This window comes from Etheostoma spectabile, chromosome 3, assembly GCF_008692095.1.
Source record: "Etheostoma spectabile isolate EspeVRDwgs_2016 chromosome 3, UIUC_Espe_1.0, whole genome shotgun sequence".
Classification (NCBI taxonomy): domain Eukaryota; kingdom Metazoa; phylum Chordata; class Actinopteri; order Perciformes; family Percidae; genus Etheostoma; species Etheostoma spectabile.
This window is the reverse complement of record NC_045735.1, coordinates 27,786,150-27,797,227: the sequence shown is the minus strand read 5'-3', so window position 1 is coordinate 27,797,227 and position 11,078 is coordinate 27,786,150. Positions and strand designations below refer to the sequence as shown.

The 11,078-nt window shown below is 41.6% G+C and overlaps 1 protein-coding gene across 6 annotated transcripts in view; it reads left to right on the top strand.

The window, feature by feature from the left end:
• The window catches only part of sipa1l3 (signal-induced proliferation-associated 1 like 3), an 80,136-nt gene that overhangs the window by 29,050 nt on the left and 40,008 nt on the right, over positions 1–11,078 (top strand). For all 6 annotated transcript variants that reach the window (XM_032507918.1, XM_032507922.1, XM_032507920.1 and 3 more), the window contains exon 2: positions 9,001–9,085. The gene's annotated coding sequence lies outside the window, so the exon portion shown is untranslated. The remainder of the gene's footprint in view (positions 1–9,000; positions 9,086–11,078) is intronic.

Here is an 11,078-nt window from a genome sequence, read left to right as displayed (position 1 = left end):
ACACACACACACACAATATCAATACCACTCATAGACAGGCATAGACACGTAGGAAGTAGGGCTATAACGATATGGAAAATAAAACTGAAATTGCGACACTCAGCTCCACGAACCTGTGTCACGGGGGTAGAAGGCAGACTCGCCACACCCCTTCCAACTCCCAGAGTTATCCTTCTAATATAGATCCAGTGCTACCACATCTTTAACTTACTAGTACTCCTTTTGAGGCCTTATTCTTGTTTTTTTTCTGGTAAATTTAGCTAACTGTACAAACGGCTAAAAACGAAAGAGGGTGCACGAGTGGCCGCTGTTTGACTCGGGTATCTGGGTCTGTTTCCCGACGAGTTAAATGCTGACCGGGATGGTTGCTAGATAGCTGGGGCGGACTGTAGAATGGATGTTTATGTATTTCAATCTGATCGGTCTGGGCAGTCCACTCTCGTCCACCGCGCTGTTTACACAAACACAGCTCCACTCTACTCTCTAAATAGCGAATTTTGACAAACATGCTAAAACAAAAGCTGTCTGTTTGTAGTCTGTTTATCTTAGTTTGCCACAAATCTTGAAATTTGGATAAATGTCAGTTACTAATATGTATTTGTGTCAAAATGACTATTTCTTTTGCCTGGAAACGCTTCCTTCCATGCATGCATGCATTTTTTGGCACGCAGGCAACGTGCAAGCTCTTTCCTGTTTAACATGGGAGCCGAAATCAAAACGGACTCGCCACACAGCCAGGGTGTAGCTGGCCTTAGCTGTGAAAGTCTTTAGAAACAGGATCCCAAATTGCTAATCTGTAGTTGCTGCCCCACCACACAGTTATCTGACGGCTCTGTTCTCCCAAGCTCCACTTTTTCGAGTGCAAAGTGGAAACCAGCTAATCACAATTGTGCTATACAGACCAAATATGACAGATGTATTTACTGTAGTTAAATTGCTCTCACGGTCTGCCTTCAGAGCTGTCAGCTTCTTGACAGGTGAGCAAACATGAATCCAACATTAGTCCCAATTATATAAGCAAATGTCATTTAAACAGTGCACTGGCAGGCGTGCTCGCCCAGCTGTCTCTTGACAGAGCATAGCATAATCATTCTTTTTCTATAGTCCTGTCTGTTCTGATTAACTAGTGCAAGCAGTGAAGTCCGTGTTTTACAACAGCACGGCAAATAGCCAGCAGCAGAGAACAGTGTCCAGGTCAGAGAGAGAGGTCAGAGGTCCAGTGCTGGGAATCCACCAGGAGCGGATGTGCCGCATTCATATGTTGTGGTTTTTGTTTTGTCCTTTGCTATGCGTCATACCACACTACTTTTGGTAATTGGGTCATTTTCTTTGAATATTTGTGCTTCTACCATTAAATAAGGATTCCACGAGTGCAGCCCACTTGGTATTTGCCCGGATGATTATTACTGCTTATGGCTGTTAACAGGTATTGTGGCCACGATCGCGCCGGTAGCCGTGGCACAGCCAGAATGCAGGGGAGAGGCGAGCACGTCGTTCTGACACCTTAACTCAGTTTAAAATACGCATGTAATGTAGTAATTGAATAATTTAAGAATCTTTATCTTAATAAATTAAACTCTGCTTATCACCCTGACGATGTATTAGGTGTAATCATTAGCATATATTAGTTTGGCTAGTGGAACACGTACACAAACTGAAAATGTGCAAATGCCAGCATTCAATATACTTTTATTTTGCATTATAATTTGTACATTTTTTAAATCAGTGATATTAACCTAATAGATGCAACCACTTCAGTAACATTATTGTGGTAATGGCAGTAATAGTATGTATTTGGCTAAGAAAATCAAAATGTTGCCCTGAACACAGAACCGCGTTGTTGCTTTGAAGCACAGTAGTGCAGTGAGACAACTGGAAACTGGATTTAGGTTTAGCTTGGTAATTATCTAAGCCAAGGGATAAACTAATAGATAATTTCAATGGATAACAAATTATTCAGTAACAGTACAGAGTAAAAATCAACACCATCTATTTCCATTGAAGAAAAATATTACGGAATTATTTAATGAATGTTAAACTTAAGCTATACCATAATAATGCAAACAAGCAGCCCTAGCACCAGCTGTGGGTAAATGGGCATTTGAGCGAATCTTTTCCTCGATGGTCCATGTGCACACCCTTGGGTTAATCGGTGCGGAGCATCAGTAGCCTGCTGTTCTCCCCCTGACACGTCTCTGTGGGAACTGCAACAGCTGTGACAGTGTAAGTCACCCCGAGGACCCGCCGTTACACACACACACGAACATGCACACATCACACAAATACACACCCATGAGGATAGAGGCCGAGGTCAAATGCAGGGCGCAGGGCTTGTAGCTTCCTTATTGTCTCTCTTCCACATGTTTTTGCATTGTGAGCAGTCAGCCAAGCATCTTTTATTATTATTATTATTATTATCATTATTATTAGTAGTAGTAGTAGTAATAATAGTAACAGTGTTCCTGTGCTGTTTGTGTAGGCTAAGCTGTTGCTAGGTGGTTTTAAACAATGTTAAGATGGGTATTAAGACCAATGTGCTGAGTATTAAGTGCTGAGTTGCAACTTATTTTCCTGCACTTCAGCGCTACTCTACAGCCATGTACTGTAAGTCTTGTCAGGTTTCCTCTGGCCTGAGTTCAGATCTAACAATCAGTGCTGTGTTCATTTCAGCAGAATGGGGGCGCCTGGTCTTTTCTGACCTGCACATCAATGCACAGGAATGCATCTGGCAGTTTGTTAGACAGTCGGATAAAACCGCGGACCTGACTCCTGCAGCCTGCAACAGGTAGCCTGACAAAATCTAGATGGTAATCAACAGCCACATGACGCCTGGTGATATGCCTTGATGAGCCAGGAGAATGGCTGTGGGTTTAGAAAATGTCTGTGTGGGGACGAATTCCCCCTTTCAGATGTGATACGTACCCAACATGCTGGCCGGGATTCTCTAGGAAGTCATTGCCATTTACAGAAACTGTATTAGGCGGATTGGGGGACGCTTAACCCATTAACTTACAGTTAAGTAACTAAAGTTTACTCCTTAAACTCCTTTGCTAATCCTCCTTACTTACTTTGTCACCAGGTTCAAGCTTCACAGATGTAATTGGAAAGCCTCTCCATACAGCTGGCTGTGGAGCTTGGCATATGGCTGGTTAATTCACCATAGATAGTGTCAAAGACAACCATCCATATAGAAAATGCAAGGAATTTGCTCGACTGGATTATGCTATGGAAACAAAACCAAGGAACAGAGGCTGGATGTCTGCTGATGACCGCACTTTTAAAGCCCTGAGGTTTTTAATGTCTTTGAAGAGTTTAGAGTCCATTCTGACTTGCTTTAGTACAGACAGCGAGGGCACACAGACAGACTGATTAAACTGTAGAGGGCGAAGGAACAGATCTGAGGTCAGCTGGGTAAATGCTTTGCAGACATTGAGGCAAAATGAAAGATAAACAAAAGGCTCCAATGCGGCACTTGAGTGAGAGAAGGTGGGCTGTGTTAAAGTGTGTGTGTGTGTGTGTGTGTGTGTGTGTGTGTGTGGGTGTGTGTGGTGTGTGTGTGTGTGTGTGTGTGTGTGTGGTGTGTGTGTGTGTGTGTGTGTGTGTGTGTGTGTGTGTGTGTGTTGTGTGTGTGGTTGTGTGTGTGTGTGTGTGGGTGTGTGTGGTGTGTGGGTGTGTGGGTGTGTGTGTGTGTGTGTGTGTGGTGTGGTGGTGTGTGTGTGTGGGGTGTGTGTGTGTGTGTGTGTGTGTTGTGTGTGTGTGTGCGTGCGTGCGTGCGTGCGTGCGTGGTGCGTGGCTGCGTGTGTGCGTGAGACTCCAAAGTGACACTGATGGTGGTTACGAGGATTACGGCGACCTATTATTTGCTGCTCCTCTCTTCGGGTTGTGTCCTGATTGCCTGTGGCCCGCCGCCTACATCATACGTCTTTTCGCTGGTGCACCTTCCCGTTTCTATGGCAACCAGCGCCAGCATAGCGATCAAACAGCTAAAGCAGCATTTCCAAGTGGTTTTTGGTCAAAGGAGCTCTGTGTATGGCATATGACTTCATCACTGTATTTTCCTCTTATGTTGCCCAGAGTTAAAGCACACAGCCAGTGGACTTCACTCAGTCCTTTTAAACATTGAGATATGTTTGATTATGAGTTCATTGTTGATGTTTATGTCAAGCAAGCGCAGATTGTAATATTGTGTGCAATCAACAGGTTCTTGGAAAGTAATAATTAATAAACAAACGCCTACGTACTTAGAGCAAGTTTAGGATTTTTTCCATTCTCTGAGTCGATAATTACAGCATGCTTTGACGGATAGCAGTAAACAGGCTGTTGACTCGTTAAAAGATAATAATGTGATCAGTATTAGATAATGCAAACTGTGCACGCTTACTTTGCAAGTTCATACTGGAACATTGGATTAGGCATTAATCTCATATTTAGAATATGAGATCATATTCACTCATTGATCAGCTACTGATCGATCAGAGCAGCTCTCAGCTCAGAGCACACTGTCTGGTTTCATTCGGCTTTTCCGGCCGTTTCCCCTCATGCGACACTCCCACTCCATCCTTATTTCATAATGAAGACTTTCACAGTGGGAAGCGCTTACAGCAGGACAGATCCACGTGTCAGAAGGCAAAGCAAGCTTTTATTTATTCTTAACACACCCATTGCTCTATTTAAATTCCAATAAGATGAGGTGGTGTGAATCGTGGGGGAAGACGGAGGGGCGTGCAGAGGAAAGTCGTGAAAGGGAGGAAAGTGTGGCGGCCCCCACCTCCCTGTGTTGGAGTCTGAATGGGGCTGCCCACCCCTCTCTGCAGGGGGTTGCCTCCCTCTCCTGCAGCATATGTTCTTATGTTATACACTCCAGACTACAGAGTAAAATGTAAAGAATATGAAAACATGGACTGCTGGTTCATTTTAAACTGTGTCTGAAGTTACAGTGAAAGAAGTTATACATTTTGTATTTTTATATACAGTGACATTAGACTACATTATTCTTCCTTCAAGGCTCAAGTTTGAATAGGATAATACTCCAAGGTCAAATGATTGTTAGCACTTGCCATGTGTTCAGCCTTTTAGAAGTGGATATTAAAAAATGGGGCTGCAACTAACTATTATTTTCATTATCCATTAATAAAAATATGGCCTGATATATGGTCTTTCAACGGCATGTTTTGTCCAAAACAAACACACATTCAGTTTATATAAGAAATATATATATATATATACACACACACACACACACACACACACACACACCACACCACCGGTCAAAAGTTTAGGGTCACTTACAAATTTCCATAACACTCCATTATAGACAGAATACCAGCTGATCTGAGTGTAGGGGCTGATCTGTAATGCAATATCTACATTGCCAATTATCAGCAACTATTCATCCAATGTTTCAAAGGCACAGTCTGTTTACTAATCTGCTATCATTTTTTTTTAAACTGACAAAACATTGGAGATCCCTTTTGCAATTATGTGAGCACATAATGTAATCTGAAAACTGCTGCCCTGGTTAAAAAAACAATGCAACTGATCTCAGCTGGTATTCTGTCTATAATGGAGTGCAATGGAAATTTCTAAGTGACCCCAAACATTTGACCAGTAGTGTATGTATGTATGTATGTATGTGTATATATAATATATACAGAAATACTGGGTCCATCAAAATGTTTGCCATGTTATTTTACTTTCACAACAATTAATTGATTATGAAAATAGTTTAAAATTTTCTGGCCATCAACTAATCAATAATCAACTATTTGTTTAAGATTTAATTTTAATAGCTTCATGTATCTAGTTTATTTTTGTTGAAATTGACACAAGTATCTAAAAAATACTCTGACAAGATAGCAGTAATTAAAGTTAAAAAAAATAAGTTTTAAAATTTTTATTATACATAAATACATAACATGTAGACCTGTGATTGACTGGCCTCCTGTCCAAGGTGTCCATCTCTCACCCAGTGTCAGCTGAATCTGCTCCAGCCCCCCCGTCACCCTGTAAAGGAGAACCGGTTACAGACCATAGTTGAATGAATAGATATCATAACATGCATTAATCTGATTCCCAGAGTTGAGGAAACTAAATTAACAGTCTATGATGCTCTGTTCTAACACACAGTAGGACTGCACGATATGAGAAAAATAATGTGATATGCGATGTTATTGAATATGCCAATATTGATATTACTTGTGATAAAAAAGATATTAAAGTGTTCTCAGTTCTGCATTTCTGCTGCTTTCAGTATTCAGCTAAAATAAAGCAAACAGGAAATCATTTCCAACAGTCTATTATTGAACAAATTGAACATTTAATTGAATTAGAAAGGCAGCACTAAAAAAAGGGTGACAGAAAAAAGGAGTGTCTGTCGTGATATGTCGCAGCGTTTCGCGATATGTTTATTGCGCCAGTTGATATTAAGATGACGGTTAAAAAATGATAAATGGTGCAGCCCTAACACGCAGTATAAGTAAAAAAAAACTTCAGTTCATGTATAGGACAGGACACAGCAAATGCTCAGAAATATTCATTTATCACAGTTGTGACGGTAACCACCATTTTAACAGCAGTGATGGTGAAGGCCGAGCCTTAAACTGACTCTCTTTTTCTCCCCATCAGTGGTTGTTGTATTTCTACTGAAATGAGAGAATTTGCAAACAGATTTGCATGTCTAATCTGAAACACCCCTAGCAGATGAATTCATCCAAGTATGGAACTATGCTGACCTCAGAGTCCTACTGTACTGAAAACATATTGTACTGTGTACACAGACATACACAACGATTAAGCCAACTCGCTGTACGACAGTTATTCTGTTTGGCAGGATTCAGAGACTCAACGACTGGATATACAGTGTACTCTCAAGACTTAACTAGAGTCACACCTATCGACTGGCCACCAGGCCCGTGTGGACGTCTGCTCTGAATTCAGCTCTGCTGCTCGCTGCACGCCACTGCTTCCCCTCAAGGTTCAGTTGTGTTATGCAGTCTGTGGTTGAGATGTGTGGTGTCTGTGGAGGCTACAGAGGTCATCTGTCTTCATCTTGGTGTTCATGATTCCTCTGTCAAACTTGTTCAGCAGTGTTATGAGTGGTTTCTTTACTGGGATATTAGGTTGCCATTAGACCCAGTGGATTTGACAAGCTGTTGATGTTCTTACAGAGCCGCCATCTTTCCTATACATGTTTTGCTGACATAGGACAATGGTTGAAAGAACTGCTCTAGATTTTGTTTTGAGATGCAGGTATTTCAGGAATTGCAGCGTGCGTGTGTGTGTGTCAGCAATGTCGGTGTGAGTCCCCTAACTCCTGTTGTCGTCCAGCTTCTGACCACTTTGCCAAATTTGTTTGTGGAAGTGACTTGTAAGTCAAGTGTCAAGCTGGCCTCTGTTAATGCCAATAATTAGGTGTCACACAGTTGATGTGAGTAACGTGGTGCAGTGAGTGTGTTACACCTTAGTTTCTCAGTTTAAATTCTAATAAATCAAATAGCATGAAAAAAAATAGTTTTTTTTGTCAAACTTTAGGTAGAAAGGAAGTGTAACAATTTCGAAAGCAGGAGCCGTTTGAAATGACTTTGCGAGGCGACTTTTTTCTATGAGCTGATGTTTTGGCTTCCTTCAGAGCTTAAAGGGAAAAGCTTGACAACATAGCATTTTCTAGCTTCGGGGCTAATCATTCCATTCGTAATAGGCTTACCTGTCACTGCCCTCTGTGAAAGTAATTGGTTCAGTTTTTTATTACTTTTCTGCACATGCATATTTGTTTGTGTGTGTGTGTTTTAGTGTGAGTTTGTGTTTACTTTGGATTTGATTTCACCAAAGTGATATGTGTCCTTGAGTGTGTGTGATAGTGGCTGCACACAAAAGCTGTGTAATGCACTTTGAGCCCGGGGTCTGTGCTGCAAAGGCTGCCATGGTTGGGAAGTTTTCACTTACGGTTTAATTTCATTTTCAGGGCAGTAGCCTGTGAAGCCTGAGCCATAAATCCATGCTGACGCTGTTGACGTATGAACTGACGCTTTGCTATAAGAAAATACACTCACACGATAATTGACCCCTATCCGCCCCTGCTCTTCCCCTCAGCTAACGGCAGTGTAATTATTCTTGCAGTGGCAGGGTAAGTGGACCCTAATTGATCCGTATTGATTAGAACTGTATTTTTTTAGACAGTAGTGGGCCTCCCCCTCAGGAAATTATGTCTGCTGATTACCACCCGCCCCCACCTCTGGTCCCACCACACCCCTCTCTTTATGTCCTACTTGTATTTGAAGATCCCTCCCCCCTCTGTTCTTAGGCCCCCTTAACCTCTAATGAAAGTGCACTCTTCCATTGTATTTGCATCCATGATCAAGAAGGAGCTGGATGATGACAGGTTGTGAGGAAATGACGTTGAGGTCGATGGAGACCATATCAGAGCCATTGTTTGTTTCTGTGTACTTTAGTGTGCAGAGGAAGGAAGGAATCCGTCAGCAGTATAGATTTCTGGTTCTATTATATCGTATTTGAGCTAATATTAAAACAAGGTGCAGATGCAAAATGCAACAAAACCTACATGACGTGGTGTTTGTGTGCAAGCCATTCTGTGTGTATTTAGTATAGATCCTGTACGGGGAAACCGCCTCAGGCATCGTTGTTCTGTCTGCTCTCAAACAATAGACATGTCTGCGTGTGGATGACCCGATGAATGTGGAACCGATTACAGCTGCTCTGCAGAAACACGTGACAAATAAAAGGTTAAAAACAGCACTTCACAAAATGGCAAATGTGTGTAGATTACAATATAAAAAAGATTTTTTTTTAAAATCACATTAATTCAATATGTTGTGTTCACCTGTTATGCGTTATATTATACACAATTCTTCCCCTGTATGAAGCAAAATCCTAAAGTCATTTTAATAACGAACCATAAATTAACTGCGCAAGCCTTTCCATGAAGAAGTTTAATGTCAAATTGATTTTGATTAAGAGCTTAATTTCTCTTATTTTTTCTTACAGGGTAAAATACTGTGCCTCCCCTTTCTGCACTGTGGCATCAAACTTCACATGCCTCACCTGCATACTGCACAGCTGAGGGCACAAGGTAACATTTGTACATTTGATGTTGCACATTTTTGTGCGTGTTGTATGTGTAATCATTTAGCAGAAACTTGTATTTTGTATTTGAATCTAAGGTTTGGTTATGTGGACTTGACAGACTTGAACTCTTGCCTTACTGAAAACCAAACATTAGTTTTCTGTGTGTGTGTGTAGGATGTTTGGTTATCAGAAAATAGAGACTTGATAAAAGGCTAATTGACTTGATGACCTGGATTTTTTTTTTCAGTGTAAAGGTGAGCGCTCTGCTTTTTGTAGATAAAGCACTTTTTTATCTGTATTTTGCACTGATAATGAAAAACAGGTCACCTGTATACTCTTTCATTTGAGAGATCTGCACTAACAACCACAGTCTCAGCTTGAAAGGGACTCCCACAATGCAATGTTATATAACCCCCAAAGTTATACTTTCTGTCCAGATCCAATGCTACCACATCTTTAAATTACCATTACTATTAGTCCTTTTGGTGCCTTATCTCCATTTTGTCTGTTAGATTTAGCTAACTGTTAACCGGTCACGCTAACGGAGGTGGAACGTTACGAATGGCTGCTGTTCTGACTCGATTGCCTGGGTCTGTTGTGGAGGTAATTGGATGCAAATCGAAAGACTTGTTACGTGGTTGTTGGAATGTGTGTGTGGCCCTCCTCCTGGGCTGTCTCAGTGTCATGGGACGGCAGCCTGACATACAGACAGGCAGATGGAAGTGACACAGTCTCAAAATGATGTAGACAGAAATCAGTGGAGACAATGACAGCGGGTCGGTAGAGACTCTAGCAAAAGACTGGGGAAGGAAAGTGAGTGGAGAGGAAAGCAGGCGACAGAGAGAGAGAGCTGTAGCTTAGTTAATCTCCAGTCTGAGAAAGAGAGATGTCGCCTCCAGATAAACCAAACACACTTACTAACTCAATATAGACCAGAGTCCGAGGCTTCGACTGTGATCTTCCAGCACAACGTCCTGCAATGTTGTTTTCAGTTTCCTATAGAGTTTTGTTGTTGATGGAGGGATTCAGTTAGTACTAAAGTTTCAGACTTCCAGGATCACATGCAGTTTGCATTGCACGTATAGAATGTGGTGTATGCTACTACTGTTATTATTTTAGGCAGGGATACACCGAATCCAGATTTTTGGGGTTTGGCCGAATACTGGATCCACTGCTTAAGATTCTGTCGAATCCGAAAATCGAATCCTACTCCCATCTTCAGTCAGTTAACACAGTAAAACATAAACAAACAAATTAATGAAGTAAACCACGTGCACAGCAGTGTATTTATCCGTACTTGAAGTTGCTGCATTTTGGCTGCTGTCTGTAGATTCCTTCATGCTCAACTCGTATTCTGATGGATGTTTTATACGCAAATACAGCAGCGATGTTGTGTATTGTTTAGGGTCCTCGCCACCACAAGACAAGGCATTGCAAATTGAACATGTTGAATCGCCTTCTTTTGACTGAAAGCACTGCCAAACAACACTTTTTCTGCTCACGAGTTCCATTTTTACTTTCTCACAGCCGGTCCACCTACGCAAACACCTTTCCGTAATCAAAGCTGGCGTTATTTGTAGTCATATTGTAGAAGGGAAAGCAGAGGCCTGTACTATGAATCAAGATCGAGCTGCCCTGGATTTCTTTCAGTTACCCGGCTTCAGTAACCCTAACAACCGCGGTCCTGCATAAGATGTGTCACGGTGGTGGTTAACAACTCGTTCAATCAACCCAGGGTTTCCTAATCCAGCAGCGACGTGATTACATAAAAAAGCTGCGTTGACACATGCACACCATGACCAATCACAAAAAACATCTATCACAGCCTCATATTTTACATAAGAAGAGCACAATATAATTCTTAAATACGAAGAACACGGGCACTGTTTAACAGGCAAAACGCAATACAATCGCTAAGACAGGAAGGAAAGCTGGCAAAAAAAGCTGACGCTGTTATGTGTAAACATAACAAAAAAAGTGGCAAAAACAAAGGTGGG